We start from the raw sequence: 19,117 nt of genomic DNA on the forward strand, positions 1-19,117 counted from the left end.
TGTGCTGTTTAATTGGTCAAGAGTACTGTCCTCATTTCAAATTCAATTCAGAATCTTTTAACTGTGGAATTGATTCAACTGGACTATGTGGATTATGTGGCACAAGTAGCATGAGATTTTTCTTTCATTTGTGTTTTGATATTGCATGCTTTTTCCAGCACTAGCCACAGCTCACTTACATTGAACCATAAACTTTATCACCTTTGTTTTGCATGAAAACAAGAGACTAACCATTTTTCTCAGCCAGCACTACAAAGTACATAGGGTAAATAGATAGATAGATAGATAGATAGATAGATAGATAGATAGATAGATAGATAGATAGATAGATAGATAGATAGATAGATAGATAGATAGATAGATAGATACTTTATTAATCCCAAGGGCAAATTCACATACTCCAGCAGCACCTTGCTGATACATAAACAATATTAAATTAAAGATTGATAATAATGCAGGTAAAAACTGACAATAACTTTGTATAATGTTAACGTTTACCCCCCGGGTGGAATTGAAGAGTTGCATAGTTTGGGGGAGGAATGATCTCCTTAGTCTGTCAGTGGAGCAGGACATTGACAGCAGTCTGTCGCTGAAGCTGCTCTTCTGTCTGGAGATGACACTGTTTAGTGAATGCAGTGGATTTTCCATAATTGATAACACTTTAAAAAATATATAATATTTGGGTTGTGTATTCCTTGAACTTGGCACGCTCGCATCCGTGGTGCCAACTGCTCTGTAAGCATGTGATAGCTGCCCCAAGGGCTGGATGACAGCAGGTAACCATTGCCAATGAAGAGACGTAGTGCCACAAATCAGAATGACTACACACCATATCTGATGTCTGAATGAAGAATAAAGTCATTGAATTAAGATCTTGGTATGAATGAACTGAATGTGGTCCTTTACCAGTCAAAGGGCAAATAGTTAGTGTCAAATCTGATTAATTCATTAGTTCACAGATTGATTGATTTATTCATTATGTTTCTCACATTGGTTAAGCCTTGTATAATTCTACATACTACACCAATCATTCAAACATTTTGGGCTCATATCTGCAGATACATTGGTTCCAGACATAATCTTTACGAAGTCTGCATTTTTTCCTTTTGTCTGCTGGGATTTTTCCTCAGGTATTCCAGTTTTCCACCCACATCTCACAGACTACAATGTGGCTCTAAACTAGCTTTATACGAGTACAGTGGGGGCTGGATGGTCTTGTGGCCTTGGAACCCCTGCAGATTTTGTTTTTTTCTCCAGCCCTCTGAAGTTTTTTCTTTGTTTTTTCTATCCTCCCTGGCCATCAGATCTTACTTTTTTCTTTGTTAATTAGTATTGCCTAATGTTCTTTTTAAATTTTTCTTTTTTCTTTCTTCATCTTGTAAAGCACTTTGAGCTACATCATTTGTATGAAAACGTACTATATAAATAAATGTTGTTGTTGTTGTGTGAGTGTGCCATCCAATGAGGTGATATCTTATCCAATTGTTGGCTCCCACCTTGCATCATTGCACTCTAATGGGTGCTGGTTCTTTGTAACCTCGAAATTAAACTAAATGAGTTCAAAATACATGGTTAGGTAAGAGAGTGTCGATGGATTGACCTCCCATCCAGGACTGGCTCTAGCATTCAGTGCTGCTAAAAAGGACTAAATGAGTTCTGGAAGTGGAAAGATCTCCAATTGGGCTCTCTTTAAATGTCACAATGGAAAAGTTACACAAATACACATTAACTAGAATAATGAAAGATGCACTTAATAAAACAGGCTTAATGGTAATGTACAATGGTAAGTCAGTCTGTTTCGATCGCGTCGTGAATTTATGAACCTCTTGCCACCAGATATGAGTTACATCCCTCTTGATTTGTATGCTTTGTTGCCTTTTATCATCAGACATTCTAGTCCTTACACCTCTCTTTCTTTATGCTTCTTGTTGTCTCTCTTTGTCAGGCATTCTAGTCCTGTTGTGGACACCAGAAGAAATTATACCAAGGCAAGTGCACAGATGTCAGATGAATGGGCGTCTTATCGCTTTATACGCTGTATATAGAGATTTGACTTCCTTATTACATTTTTAAAAATGAGACCTACTATGTAATTGAACAATAAATCAGATAACTATGGCTTAGGTTACACATAACTTACATTGATCTAGAAATAATTTAAAAATGTGAATTTTAATAATGTCTTTTTAGATGTTAACTATTTGCTAATATTTAAGAATACAGACATCAACAAATCTTACTTCAACTTGATGATAGATAGATAGATAGATAGATAGATAGATAGATAGATAGATAGATAGATAGATAGATAGATAGATAGGTAGATAGATAGATAGATAGATAGATAGATAGATAGATAGATAGATAGATAGATAGATAGATGACTGATTTTGTTGGTGTATGCACATTCCATTCCTCACTTTCATCATATGAATTGAACGCAATTGTACCACCTAGAGGGCAGAACATCAAACCCGACTTGTGGACTCAAAGCCGCTCTCAGCATGGAGGCTTTCTTCTTGATATGAGACGCAGCTGACACCAGAGCCCAGCTTTAATCTATGATAATCGTATCCTAATAGGAGAGCCCACTGCTCCATGCTGGGCTCCTTGCCCTGCTCACTGTAGTATAATATTTAATCCTAATTCCTGCTTCAATTTAAATCAGAGTGATGGCCAAGCCAAAGGCAGAGGAATAGTTCAAGGACATCACAAGAAACGGCTCAGCGGCCCTCTGCCATATGCCGCATCCATCTAGGATATGATAAGAGTTGCAGTTTCTGCAAATCTGACGGAGTTTCGGCTTGCCACAGATTTGCTTCTCCATCATCTCTCCTGCAGTCGTCTGTTTCTGCAGGCTGCTCCATGTAATCGTGTATGATGTAATCATACGCTGCGGCTGATGTTCTAAATGCAAATGGCGCTTTGGCTTTAAAGGTATTAACGAGATTGAAAAGCGCCCTGTACTATTCCTTTGTGCTCAGACACTTACAAAGCCTTATAACTGTTCATTTCTTTCTCCGTTTTATTTGCCCCAGAAGTAAACATTTTGAAATCTCATCCATTTCTTACAAAACTAAGGATTTACTTCCTTAACGGGGTACAAATTTGCATCCTTAGTGACAGAAGTAGATGTCTATAAAGAATCTTTCTCAAAGTTCGAGTGGCACTTGAAAATTCTGTCTGCTAGGGACTTGGACATTTTAATTTGTTAAAGATTCTGAAGAGGCACAGTGGGTAGCGCTGCTGCCTCACAGTTAGAAGACCCGGGTTCACTTCCCGGGTCCTCCCTGCGTGGAGTTTGCATGTTCTCCTTGTGTCTGTGTGGGTTTCCTCCGGGTACTCCGGTTTCCTTCCACAGTCCAAAGACATGCAGGTTAGGTGCATTGACAATCCTAAAAAAATTGTCCCTAGTGTGTGCTTGGTGTGTGTGTGTGCACGCGCCCTGCAGTGGGCTGGCGCCCTGCCCGGGATTTGTTCCCTGCCTTGCGCCCTGTGTTGGCTGGGATTGGCTCCAGCAGACCCCCATGACCCTGTAGTTAGGATATAGCGGGTTGGATAATGGATGGATGGATTCTGAAGAACAAAACGGAGCCTGTATACATATTCTTATTTACCCAGCACTTTACAAGAGTGCAGAAACGGAGCAGCAGGGCTAGAGGTCAACGCAAAGGCAGCAACAGCTGACATCTGGGGGCTTAGCTTTGGTGCAGTTTGAGTAGAAGTGAAGCCTACGGCAGTGAGAAGTTTAGCTAATGAACACAGCAGCACAGGCACCTTTTAATACTTCATCAGAACCTCTGCATTAGTGGCGTTTCCCTGTTTGGCTACTTTATTCCCCTAAAACTTCTAACTTACTGAACATACCATTCATCTTCAAACATAACACATACAGTACATATATTACGAACTGTATGTGTGCTACTGCAGCAATTAGCTCTGGGGACCCAACGTCATTCTCTGGCGCAGTCACTGCCCGTATTTTCTCTCTGTATCTATGTAGGTATCCCCCACGAGTACTTGGATTTTTAGCACACCAGGACTCTGGGGCCATGAGGCCCTAAACAGGGTAAACAAAACCTGAGGTTCTCAAGCCCACTTAATCCATTTCAGGGTCCTGCATGCTGAGACCTGTCCCTGGAGTATCACACAAAAAGAAGGAATCAACCCTGGACACGAACCCAGACCATCACGAGGCATTCATATACCCAGACTGACAAAATTAACACTCCTCAGGTAACTTAACTCACATTTCCCCAGAGATATAGTGTCAACGCCAAAGTATCCAGAGGTAAACTTATACCTCCATGGAAAGAGCATGCAAACATCACAATCTCCATGCAATTCATGTGTTTTCAAATCAGGTAAACAGTGTTAGGGACCGTGCTTATCAATTCTTTTAGATTTTTGAGTCTCCCTTTTAATACTATAACTCACAAAGGCCATTGGCTCACAGGACAATTAGATTATAAACAATTGTGGAAACTGCAAAAAAACTGTTAATATCATTAGTGAAACAGCAATATTCCATTTAAAAAGCCAGTTCATTTCTATCAGAGGACATTTCAAAATATAGAAAAACAGCAGGCTGAAACTACAGGGGTTGTTGTGCAGGACAGCTCAGCTAAGCACTGTGGGTGGTACCTTTGTACCAAATGCCATTGAGCAGAGCAGATTTCATGGTGAAGGCAGTATCTTTGTGCACAAACGGAGAGCCTCTTCTCATTTTAAGTGATTGGCTTAATGGAGAAGGGTTTGAAAATTCAGCCTGATAGTTTACCGACACAAATGGAGACCATCTACACAAAAAGTTAAGAAAGGCAAACTGAAAACAAGAAAGCATTGAAACTAGTTAGCCTGGTAGGACTGCTCACTCTAACCTGACGTCCATAAATAATTTATTAGAAGTGTCAAAACAATAAAGCTGAAAGAGAGCAATGGCATGCAGCTGATTTTGGGTTCCTCATCACCATCGGATCCCTGCATAGTTCCTAATTTGTAATGATCAGAGAAGGATGTTTACATTTTTAAATACTAAACCTTTACTTAGCGACAGTAACTGAATCAGTGCTTTCCCTTGTTGCACCCTAAATCCTCAGGATTGATGTCAAAATTAAATTGGTATACTCATGACTGACAGTTGACAAACTGGACGAAAATGTCAGGCAACAGTGCTAACCACTCTGACTCAATGACGCAACTTCTGATATCTATTAATATACTGTATATTAAAAAATGCTCAGCATCATCTATGTAATAAAATGTTAATGTTTTGTGTGTGTGTGTGTGTGTGTGTGTGTGTGTGTGTGTGTGTGTCCGGTGCCTCCGAGCAATCTGATTGGTCAGTTTAGCTGTGGTTGCTCTGTCAAACATGATTGAAGTTGGAACCACCGGGCAAGGCAGGTCAACACACACGACGATACTGAGGAAAGTCACCTTCAAACATGGGAAGTATTTACAAGAATACAAAATATGTTTTCAGAGCAGGAAATGGGGGGCCACATACCATGGCTGGAAGTCAAAAAGTGGACAGGAGCTGAGCAAGGCGCCTGGAAATGACAGAGACCGAGAAGCAGGCTTTACGGGAATGTGGTGGACAGAGGTTGAGAAATATGAAGACAGCGAAGAAGGGCGGAGAATGAATGCTGAGGTTACTCACAAGGCAAGAGATATCAAATATTTTGAAATGTATTCTATTAGTTGTCTTTGACAGGTAACATCTATAATAAAACTAATATTAATAACTAATGATGGACCAGTGCTGCATTCAAGCACCCCTGAAGTTGAATTAACTGACTTTTGAAACTCGATTAAGTGGATGGATGACTCTTTAATGATGACAATAATATAAAGGAGAATATGAATTGGATGAGGGCAGCACGGTGGCGCAGTGGGTAGCGCTGCTGCCTCGCAGTTCGGGGACCTGGGGACCTGGGTTCACTTCCCGGGTCCTCCCTGCGTGGAGTTTGCATGTTGTCTGCGTGGGTTTCCTCCGGGCACTCCGGTTTCCTCCCACAGTCCAAAGACATGCAGGTTAGGTGGATTGGCGATTCCAAATTGGCCCAGTGTGTGCTTGGTGTGTTTGTGTGTGTCCTGCCCTGTGTTGGCTGGGATTGGCTCCAGCAGACCCCCGTGACCCTGTGTTCGGATTCAGTGGGTTGGATAATGGATGAATTGGATTAAACAGTTTTGAGAATTTTATGCTGTTATAGTTTATTGCTGCCAAATGAAATGTAGAAATTTTAAAATTTGAGTGATTTAAATGTAATATGTAATTTTAAGGTCCTGCTTCCAAGAGCATGCCATGATGTGGTGACATCTAGACAGACATGTATTTTATACTGTACTCTTTTATTTTTCTCATATCAAATGGTATCACTATTAGCCGCTCACAGTGCAATGCTGATGAATCTAACCCTGCACACGAACTCACACTGAGCAGAGTTTACACTACAACTGTCTTTAATTTTTGTAGCAAAACCAAAACTCTGGTTATTTTGGCTCCAAGTACCACTATTAGAGTCACCATTAGAGCACTTTATTAGTGGCCAGTCTGTTCCAGAGAATTTTGGGATAGTTTTAAAGCCGTAATTGAATCTTTGGGGCCAAACAAGTAACTTGGAATGCATTTTCCCAAACTACAAATATTTTAAGTGTGAAAGCAAGGAGCCCATTTTTTAGCTTACAGAGAACATGTCAGTGTGTCAGAAAAGAAATAGCTAAGCCATAAAGCCACCACGACAAGATGCTTAAGTTCTGCACATTTTCACACATAAAAATATAGCAAATGCTATTCGGCGTACAAGACATTTATAATTTTTAAATCAACTCTCTCCCAACAAAACAAGGTTTATAGCAGTGGCTCCTCTTCAGATGACCTTGAACATATTCTGTAGTTTTGAACCTGTGACCAAAGATGTGCAGGGGACTGTTATGTAAGATCCCTTCTGCAGCATCCTGGGCCACTGAACATTGGAAACTCTGGTCATTCCTGGGTTATCGCCACATCACACACAACTGAACGACAACTTCTCAGGATCACAAAAAAACAACAGCAACATAAGGAGATTTTTGATTATGTCATACAATCTTGTAAACAAGACAGTGAAGGATTCTTCTGGTTTTAAAGGTGCCACCGTTGGAGCAGCTGGCAAGCAGTAGTTGGCAAGTCTAGAACCACCGGATCCAGATACCTCACCAGTGTGAGTTCTACCATTGCCAAACACTGCACACCAGACAATAGTGTTTGCATATCTCTTGGTAAATTCCAGGAAAATCAACAGCAAAGTTCACTTGAGTGTGAAGTCACAAAGGTTCTTAAGACTGAAAACATGCAATATGTTTTTTTAAATGAAAGTCAGTAGGAGTTCTCAAACAACTCCTGATGTTTAGGCAAACCTCAAAAAAATGTCTATACAACATATCCGGATTAAATACCGTTAACTACAAGAAAAAACAATCTATCTAGTTGGAAAAAAAATTTCCCCCCATGTTGGTTGCCAACAAGGTAATGTTCTTACGAGAATACATATACAACGCAAGTTAGTCTGTTCTTGAGAAAAAAATAAAATATTAGAAATCAGTGACAAGAACCGGCCACTCAGCCCAACAAACTCGTCTATCCTACTGACCTAGATTGTCCAAAATAACATGAAGTTGAGATTTGCAGGTCCCTAAAGCACAGCTCTCCGCCACACTACATGGTCATTTACTCTATGCGTCTTAGATTCTTCCTAACTTTTGTGTGAAATCTGCCCTTAACAATGTTGCAGAATTTATTTTAAAGCAACAACTGAGATTGACTCTACTAATTGCTTTCATTATTTTAAACACTTCAATCATATCTCCTCTTAATGTCTGTTTTCATAAACTGAAAATGTTCCTCCTTCAATCTCTCCTCATACCTCTTAGTCCAGAAATCAGCCTAGCCACACTTGTCTGGACTTCCTCCAGCACTGCTATGTCTTTTTTGTAACACGAAGACCAAACTGAACACAAAATAATAAACATAGCATCTCAAATCCATTTCATCCATTGCAGGGTTGCAGTTGGCTGAAGCCGACCTCAATACCAATACTCACAAGATACTGGAAGATATGTCAGCCTGTTGTACAGCCCACTTGCACACAATCCCACGCTGGCTGTCACACAGACCCAGTTCAGAAACAGATAACCTAACCAGCTTGCCATGGGGAACATAGGATGAGTACTCAAAAAAAGTCCATGGAGCCACCAGCAAACTTGTGAAATTCAAACCCAGAACACTGGATCTGTGAGGAGGCAGCACTGCCCACTGCATTACCATGCCACCCTAACAGTTAACAAAGACCACTAACATGAACAAACTGACTCAACAGATTTATAATCAGAAAGGAACAACAAATAGCTGCTGGGATTGAGGACTTCCATACTTTTACCGCTAACAACTTCCTAAGTGAGGCAATGCATGCTGAGATCGACACTAAATGTGGTGTAGCTTATTCCTCCTCAGTCTTTAAACACACTGTCAATCATTTTGTGGATGCATGGATACAGACATGGCTACTAATGAAAGGAGAAGTGTTGTAATCAGATGCCCATCAGTGGAAGACAGCATTGCCAATTTCTTTGTTTCTTTGTTGTATGAGAATTTTACAAATGAAATAAAAGTAAATAAATCTGTTGTTTTGTAACAGATTGCCCCAGCTCCTTCCATTTTCTGGATTTACTTATTTAAGAAAGGGTTGTGTCTACATTGAGTACAAAGCAGAAACCAGTCCAGGATGGGACACCAGCCTATTACAAGGAAAATTTGATCTGGATTTTACAAAATGAGAAGAATTTTTATCAATTCAATTTCATTAAATTCTAGGAATCTGGATATCAGGTTAATCACTGGGAAACTGGATGAATAAATTCTGGGCTATACAGTATATGCTACAGTTCTGAACATGGAATTAAAAGTAATAACAGCTGGAGAACAAATATTATCATATCAAAATCCTGTCCCAAATCCTTTTTTAAACGGTATAATTTGACGCCTGCTGGCACAGTGGTACGGTGGATAGGACTGCTTCTTTACGGTTACTTGTGTGCTCATGGCCTTAGGTACATGTTCTCCCAGTGCCCGTGTGTGTTGTTCTTTGAGTGCCTCCACATCAGAAAGACAACAAGTCACATAAATTGGCCTTGCATGTGCCCTCGGATGGACTAGTGCTCTGTCCAGAGTTGGTTTTTACTTTATGTCTGCTGTTGCCATTGTTAATCTGCAATTTTGCTTGATTTAGTAACACAAAAAATGAAGGGTCAGAAAACAATGGAAGAATGGATGGATTCAACTTTCTGTGGGCATTTCAAAAGCAGTACTACAATCTGGGCACTAGCATTCATTCTTCTACACTGTCAGGTAAACCGTGTGCATCACAGCTCTCACCAGGATATGTGTCAGTATGGCAGAAGTCAATGAGCCGTGGAAATTGTTTATCCTGGAAATCTATCACAAGGCAACAGAACAGAATCTGAATGTACTCCTGCTAAAACTGGTGTTTCTTCCTATATATTTTAATTTAATGCTAGAAAAAATATATTACAGGTCCTGTGAGCAGATTGCTATGAATGTATTTTTTTATCATAAGGAAACATGACAAGTATAATCGGTCTGGTTGTGAAATCTCCTATTTTACATAAAATGACAAATCCTTTGCAAGAGGAAAATGCATCAGCTGCTCTGCAATCCCTCTTTCCAGGAAAATGAAACAATTCACAGCCTAAGCAATGCAATCCAACTTTGACTCTGCTTGTTTAAAGGGTCAAACATCCATTAAATTCTCAATTCACAGATGCATTTTCTCCTGGCGGATGTCCAAAAATAGAAAAATTACCTAAACTGACTATCAGCACACACAGGGACCAGAGGAAGAAAATCAATGAGATCAATTTCATTTTATCTCATCTTCATAATTTGCAAGGTATATCATCCTAGTAGCGCTGCAATTAAATATGCATGAGGCCTGAATAGAAATAGACTGCAGAACAACTCCGCTACATGCTGAAGGTTTTCAGTCTGCCACAGTGTCTTTAAAACAAATGCAACCTGAACGGAGTGCAATCAGGATTACAACTGCTAGGCCAACAAAGTGAGAATAACTGACAAAAGTCAAAATGCAGCCACTATTAACAAAATTGAAACAGTAATAAGACAACAAAACGCCTGCAGATAGGGATGTGTACACTAATTCTCCAATCTTGTTTTTCAGGATGCCCATTTATAAAAGGAGGAGTGATCGCGCTAATGGCACAGTGTGTCACTTCAATTTGTTGTCTTAATTATTTCTGAATGTTATCAACATAAGATATTTGAAATTATAAATTTAGGCACACTCCTTACTTCACACTGGTATTCTGTATTGAACATGATACCTACTGGCTATAATGTTTTCTGGATTGTGGCTCCCCAGCACTAACATTGGGGAAGCCATTTCTCCCTATTAAATAAGCTGCATATTCCAGCATTCTTCTGGACTAGACTACTGTATTAACCTGAATGTCATTAAAACTTGTGGCACCTAAAAAGAGCATACTAATCATGTTTAGCTCCTACAGAACCTATGTGAACAGTTCCAATTTAAGTTAGCAATTAGATAATATTTTAAAAACTATCTCAATGAAATACTGGGATGACTCAACAACCTAATAAGTTTGGTATGCTTTTGTCAAACTTTGTATGCTCGTTGATCATGAAATTTAACAAGAATCATGTTCAACTACTCTTTTTCAAAAAAATTTCACCATTTCCTTCAATTACAAAAAGGTAAATGTGATTTGTGACTATGCCTGATTCCTTCCAGATTTAGCATGTACATTGAAGAACTGTATAATTGATTCTGACCTAAAGTCAGTGGACTTCCTATTATCGGCTTAAGCTCATCACGTCATGGTTTAAACACAAATTGTCACCTTCTGTTTGAGCAGGTTCAGTTTTGCTCACACAAAGTAGGCAGCCACCTTACAAAATGGAATGATTTTTCAAGTCAAACTGTACTCAATTTCAAATGTTTGTCTTATGGCTGACGTGTTTTACACATATAGAAAATAATTTTTCATATGAAAGTGAGCAGTTCATCTGTTTAAACAGATATATATAGTATATACATTTTTAATGGATGCAATATTACAGCTCTTGTCAAGAAGGACAGATAATACCAGACTGAGGCAGAACGAGATTGAAGACCTATGAACCCAATGCGGTCATATCCTTTTACAGTCTCCATTTTCCATTCAGGACCTCAGTTGAACATGACTGAGAGAGACACCCGAGGTTGTCTTTTTCCTCTCGATCCTTACTGCAAACTGTTTCTGTAATGCAGGGTAATGAGGCTGAAATGGAAGAGCCTGTAGTGATAGGATGATGCCCTTTTAGTCAGAAGCCTGACTGGTCACTGTAGGGAGTGATGGTTCTCCATTTGCTCAAGTGGCTTCAATGGCTACACTCTGCACTCTGAATCCAACAACGTGCAAGGAGAGCGGCACCGCCCAAGAGCATTTATCACCAGTGACGCATGGATCTGCTCTGCTGGATCAAAGAAAAATAGGAGACATTCTCCTACTATTCTGGGGTGTCTGTCATTGATCTGTCCCTTGCATACATGACACCACATCCCAGTGCAGTATAGAAATTTGACCCGTCTCTTCCAATGATGCTTTGTTTAAACCCTCCTTCTAATGGGGAAATGAAAGGACCTTTTAAATGACATGTCTGCATTGCTTAATACCGCAGCACTACTCTGACCTTGCTGGGAATTAAGCCTGCAAGTTTGTGTGGGGCATTGGCTAATGGAGTAAGGGCAACTATTTAAAGAGTTTGCTTTGTTGGCCTCCCCGATTATCACCTCCAAAGTATTACAGAATTAGCACACCCTCAACATGCTATACCTTCAACATATTGCGCCTCTATGCTTCACATTCACTTATGTTGTTACAGCTTCTGATTATTTCAAATAGATAAAATACAATTGTGAATAGATACAATATGTGTGTCCTTTCTAATATTTACTCATTTTTCAGCTTCAGTTTACCCAAATCTGGAGACCCGTTTATCCTGCACACTGAAATGCACCGAGGATGGCCGTCGTCTGTCTGCCTTTTCCTATATTGGCACTACACATAATTGCTCAAGGGATATATACAGAAGCAAAAATGTGCTAGTGCCAAAATGGGCAAAGAAGAAGGATCCTGAATGTAAGGAAAACATGAACTGTCAAATAGGTACCGTTTAAACCAGCAACTTCTCAGACAACGTAACTTAAAATGATTTCATTTCACCCCCACCCCCCCCAATGAGAAAAAATATCAAACATTAAGCAAATAAATTGGCTCCCGCTTGAGAGACTGTTAACAATATACAGAGTTCAGAGTTTGCTTGCCACACTTCAGCAAACCAAATTGTGTGAATGCTGTCATCGTAAGCTGGCACTGCCCATGTGGTTCTTTCTCTGCTCTGTTTATGGCCCTATGGTAATTCACTGATAGTGTGTTTTCACAGTGAATTCTACCAGTGCCATACACAGAACAGGAGTCAGCATCACCCTAGCATGAGGCATCTAAGAAGAAACGCACCACCTAATCCTGCGCAGAGCCTTCAGTGTGCTTCTGGGGCCTTATCACAGCACTAGGGACATGTTGATTTTACCTTATTTGAAGCCATTCTAACCATTTTCTGAAAGTGAACAACAGTAACTGTTAACTTCAAGGTGTACAAAAGCAAACACTTGGCCTGTTTTCGCCCAGCATTTGTGATAAATGCCAGTGATAAAATGAATCTACAGTACATGGAAATCAAATACATCAAACATCTGCAATAAGGAAACCAACTGGTGTTGGAATATGACTAACAATAAAATATCTATTACTATGTCTGCAACAACACCTACTGAGAATCGTAATTCAAACACAACTAAAAAGGCACAACATGACAGCAGAACTTGCAGATTTTGGCTCACAGTAAATTTTGGGGTATATTCTTCCACATCCCACCTTAGTTTTTCAGTTTTGTTTTTCTTTCATTTGATTTGTTACAATCATGTAGGGTTACCAATAAACTTCATTAGCAAAGCAAGCACTTCAAGTGAACCTATGACTCAAGTTCTTTCCTAATATTTTTTTTTTGCTTTACAATGCGGCTCTTCCCTAAAGGTTTTAGCCACTCAAATACCAGCTCTTGCTTGCTGGTGCTGTACATTTCATCACTCGCACTTGGTGCCAAGAGGCTACAGAAAGCTCTGCTGTTCACACCCCAGCAGGTCAAAGGACGCTGCTAATCTGCCTCTAGCCAGCTGACAGCTACCCTTCCTTTCTGGAACATCAGTGGAAACTCAAACACAACACGAAGCGGCACAACACCACCACAGAGTTTCAGTTGAGACAAAGCTGAGTCTTTCCCAAAACCGAACATCACTCTAAAAGTGGTCCATGTGTCCTGCAGAGACTCTCAGCTTGCATCTGCCACCATTGATATGCAGTATAAGACTGAAAAATCTAGTAAAGCTACACTTTAGGACATCAGCTTCTGATTGCCATATTTGATAGGTGGCACCTTGTCTGTGAAGATACTGCGTTCAAACTGCAGAATGCCTACGACAACAGCCTACTCAGCAATGCCGCATTTCAAAGCCCCTCCCCGGTAGACACAATGCAGCCACCATCCACCTCCCTGAGTCCAGCAGGATTGATCTGAACCCTGAAAGGATGGTCTAAGTGATTTTTAGACGCCCAAATGACTCCCAGAGCTGCACTCATCTTGCCATTTCCTGGAGAAATCAATACCACTAAAAAGCTGAGCCGAGTTGGGGAAAAAAGTCCATCAACTCAGACGAGAGGCTGCCCTCTCTGACTCAGGAAAGCTTCAGGACATCATAAATGGATAATTAGGAGAATTACAAGGATAAATGTTACTGCTGCAAAAATGTGCACATGGCAAAGCTAAATGAATGGTCCAGAATTGGACATGAACCCCCATTTGCTGCGGAGTAGTAAACCAGAGTCTTCCTTGGTATAACATGAGCTAGGCATGCTGATGTTGTTTTCTTAACAGGGTTATACTGAATAAAACAATAAAAAAAGAAAAGAAATTCAATCTTAGTGATTTAAAACCCCCAAATTAAAGCTTCAAAGTACTTAAATTATGAAAAGGCTTGTGATGAAGAAAATCATTCAGTTCAGCTGTTTCTTTTAAAAAGATAAATTCAAAACGATAAAAACAAACAATAAAATACATAATTATTTGACAGCAATATTTCTAGTAATTTAAAAACGCTACCTCTTACGGTCACTTGTAAAAACATATCAAAAAGGCTAAAGGTTCGTTTTTAAAGTAAAAATAAGATCGTTCATCAATTTAAAAAGGCAAAATATATGACAGGTTGCTAAAAATTCCAGTTTAATTTTTGGGCGCCGAGCAGACTGTTGGGCACAAAAGTCATCGAATAAACTGTTCGGCTTCTCGGGAAGTTCTACAAATAAAAAGGACTAAGAAGAACGTGCGTCACTCTTTAAAACCTGGATGAAGACGTCTCAGCTGAGGCATTACCGTCCGTTCATCCCTTATTTCGAATCCAACACGGCGATTCATTCAGTGCCGTAATAGCCCGGTGATTTCTAATCTCAAACGAATTCAACCATTTAATATCGCACTGTTATTGTCGAAAGGCGCTCTCGCTTTTTAAACGAAGCAAAAGATCGAAAGAATTCGCATCTATATAATACAGATTATACTTCTATAAAAGAATCTAAGGCGAGTGTTTGCGGGGGACTCCAACCATTTTAAACATTCTGATTAAAAGTAACCTTGTAGTTCCAATTAATTTGTGTTGCTTTTATATTAACCGTTTTGAAAATAACAGTATTTACTATCTGTTTACTACCACACACTCAAAAACGTCCGGCACACGCGCACATAGATAGATAGATAGATAGATAGATAGAAACTACTAAAATCAATATTTTATCTTAATAGTAAGCTATGGACAATATCGATTCTCTTATGGTAAAAACATTATGTTATTATAATAATTAGGTCTGGACTACATTGATTAGCATTCTCTTATTAGAAGATATTTTCAAGGGTGGGTCCACTTTTTTTCCAGCAAGTCTTCTTCATATTTCAGGCTAAACACTTTGCTTCCTGAAATTAGTTTTTAGGACAATTTCTACAATTCGATTATATTTATTCTATTAAGACATATCTTCCAATACTGTTTTGAATATATACGTCTCAATAAGAAATATATGTAACGTGTTTGATCGGGCACATCAAGGGCAAGTTTTTGACTAGGTCATTGTTAAATATAGGTAGACTTTTTTTTTTTGGATAAAAAAGTTTCAGAACATGCTTCTTAATAAAGCCCTTGTGTCTTAAACCGTGACAGAGCTCACTGTTAACAAAGGGTTAATCCCGGTCACCTGTCTCCAAATTCCCCTCAATGACAGTCACGATGTCCTCACACTTAATCGTATTTGTCTGTGATTAGAGAGATACAGTCTCCCAGCCTATTTTGGGAGAGATGCGATAGAATAAATATATATATATATATATATAGCTAGGAATTATACAGTCAGAAAGAAACACGAAAGAAAGAAAACGATCTTATCTTTTAATATAGACGGTTCTCTGTTGATTCCTCTTTCCCTGTTGGTTCATTCCGTAGCTCACAGCCCACGCAACTGAATACGTTTAACTCGCCAGTTGAAGTTGCTGCTGTAGCGCCAGCCGCGTCCGTCAGGTGTGTCCCGCGCCGCTCTCAGCATCTCGCACCTGTTCTACTGATTCGTCTCTTTACGGCGACTTCTTCGTTTACGACACTAGCCACTTTCATTTTATACATAATCTTTTTAAAATCTTAACCAAAACTTTCACAGAAAAACAACTTGCTCATAGAATGCTTCAACTACCGCGTATAAGACGCCAGGCTTCTTTTATGTCGAGATCTCACCAGAACTAAGGTATTAAAACAGGACTTTGTCTCCGAGGTGTCTTTAGATTGTTCTGAAAAACCAACATTCTGTGATGTAGCCATTCCAATGTTATTGATCTCGATCGTTCACGGTCACGGTAGGATCAAATATCAGTCATATTTTATGTGAAAAATAATGAGATTCTAATGAAAACTAAAATCCTGAATATAGGAAAAAAGAAAAAAATAGAATTCAGTATTCAAGAAAACATTATTTTTGTTTTCATTAAATCGTGCAACCAAACTCGGGATGAAAGGAGTAATATTTCGTTCCTGTCCCTATGATACATTCATAATAATGCATATAAATCTTTAATCTTCTCTCCTTTTATAGTGAACATTTAACGTACACACACACGCATATATATATATATATATATATATATATATATATATATATATATATATATATATATATATATATATATATATACATATATTACCATTGCTAAGAAAGCCGAACTTCTCAACTTTCCATCTGCCTTTGCCTGAGATTGCTGCTGATTTGATTAAGAAATATATTTCGATTTAACGGAACTGTCATGAGTGAGATAAGGTTAGCTGCGATTTGCATCTTCAGAGGTAAAAATTGGCAGATTGAATTCGCCACATGAAGTCGTGTTCTTTCAATTTTTATTTATTTATTTTTTTTCTTTTGGGCTCCGCTTGGTCTTTGCAAAACAAAAGGGTCATTGTGTTGCCGCGCAAAGAATGGCATCTTTGTACAAGTGTTTCGGAGGGCTGGAAAAGTTTCATAAACGTGCAAGATCCCAAATTTTCGAGTTCGTATTCCCAACATGAGCACAAGGACAATCGAGACACATATCATGTTATTACATAAGCGGCAATAATAAAGAGTATGAAGTGTTTTGCCATACAACGACAACGTTTATTTTCTTGCTAAACCGGTTATTAATTTGTAGCTTTCCGGTCGTTTTTTTTTTTCTTTTTTTTACCCATTTTGCCCGTCCTCTGCTCGATCACACGGAATTAGTCTAGTCTTTTCTTTCAAGTCGGACTTACCTGAGATCTGAAAGGCGCCGCACGCCGCGTACAAAGCGCTTGCCCACCGAGCCGGCTCCTCCGGGCGCTGCGAGTGCAGTCTCAGAAGCTCACGGTGTCACTTCACCTTTTTGGACGAGACGTGGTTTTTGCTCTTAAGAAAAATCTCAGAGCCAAGAATTTTTTTTGGGAGCAGACGACCCCGGTCTCCAGTTCCGCATGCTTCCCTCATTTTCCATTGATATTTTCTTTCTTTTTCTTTTGTCACATGTTAATATGTTTGAAAAGAACAAAACGAAAAAAAAGTCACTACTACATTTTCCAAAAAAAAACCACGCTTCGTCTTGAAGTTTAGCAAAGCCGAAAAACGCCGTATTTTAACACATGTCGCCAGAGCGCAACATATAAAAGCTAAAGTTGAACTATTAGTTACATGGGAGAATATCACAGGAACAAAGAAGCCCACACTGTAGGATGGGGTTTGCCGACTTCCTGGTATCAGATGACATTTTTCGCTCACTGGCTGTCTTTCTCTTTCTGTGCTTGGCTTTTTTTTTTTTTTTTTTTTTGTTACCTGCCGTCTGAATGATACTGGGCCGCGCGAGCCGAGCTCTTCTCAATGCGCCTCCTGTTGCGGACGGCCCCTGTGCCGCTCTCTTCCCCCCTCTTCTTTCTCTCTCTTTCTGTCTTTCTCTTTCTCTCTCTCTCTCTCTCTCCCTCTTTCTTGTGCAAACGGTCCTCCTTCTGCCCCCATAAGCAGCTCTGCTTGGCCAGGCTGCTGTATGAGGGGATTTGCCAATGGAAAGATAATTAGTTTGTAAGCATCTTACCCCAGTGGCGAAAGAATAATCCAATCCCTCCTCTGTCTCTGCCGCATTTTGCAATGTCACAGGCTCAGGTGCTTTTTTAAGGTGGAGGCCGGAGAGGGGTGGGGGGAGAGACAGCTCAATGCACTAACCCGTTTACATGCTAATAGACGAGCTCCGGGCACAAGATTGGCTGCCATGCGCCTAAATTGATTCCATGCTGCAACTTTGAGGCCAGCCCTTTGTGGACTACTAGGAGAGGCTCCCTGGCCTAAAAGGTTGTGTCCTGACATTAAAAAATGAGGCAATTTTATTTAAGAATGTTTGTGTTGGGTGAACTTCGTTTCCAATAAACCTGTACCGGCTTTTCACACAGTCATTTCTACTACATCATTGAGAAATTATGCACAAACCTAACCTGCATACTGAGATGGGAAAGGTTGATACCTCACAATGTCCTGGTTTGACTGCCAGCTGCATTACAGCCGTTTTGACAAGAAAAGGCCCTGGAGACCCACAGACCCCTCCAATCCTCCTTACCTGGAATCTCCAGAATTTAACAAAGCCGTGCCTGCACTCTTAAACATACCAGTTGTTTGAAGGCACTTTACTAGGTTGTGTGGTTCCTCACTGAATCATTCCTTGACAAAGAGCCATTTCATTCTGTGAAGAGGGCTTTGGTTGTGAAATTGGCTCTTTGGGCTTTGAAAAGGAAGTCTTTAATGTCTACTAGGTGAATGATGCCTTCCTGGAAAACGCAGACCAGACAGACCAAGGACGACCTGGGTGCAGAACATTAATGAAGACCTTCACTTATTGGATATGAATGGGATAATCACTGACACTCGACAAATCTGACTGGCATCATCATATTTCTGCATTATACAGCACTGGGCACTAAAATTCATAAGAGCAAGAGTGAGAGAGGGGTGAACAATACTAACAGATCCAAAAAAAAAAAACTGAACTTTACTTGTGTTATTGTACGCATCAGGAATTGTTTTAAAATCAGGAACCCATTGGTATACCTCACAAATCTGTTATCATCTATTTATGACTATTTATGAAAACTTTTCCAGATCCAAATAAACGGTTCTTTCTGGAACCGTCACGTGCATTATTCTTTTGGGAGCCAAAAACAGCTCCATTTTAGTACCTTTATTTTTAAGAGCACAAATGGGGGCTCTGCATTCCCCAAGTGTCACTGGATGTGAGGGTACCCTGCATCAGACTGGCACCTTGCTGCTAGGCTTCAGCTCCTCTGTATATTCATGAAGAAATGGAGGCATGCTGATGGGGCTGCAATGAATTATATAATTGAAC

The sequence above is a fragment of the Erpetoichthys calabaricus genome, chromosome 1 (genome assembly GCF_900747795.2).
Source record: "Erpetoichthys calabaricus chromosome 1, fErpCal1.3, whole genome shotgun sequence".
Lineage (NCBI taxonomy): Eukaryota > Metazoa > Chordata > Cladistia > Polypteriformes > Polypteridae > Erpetoichthys > Erpetoichthys calabaricus.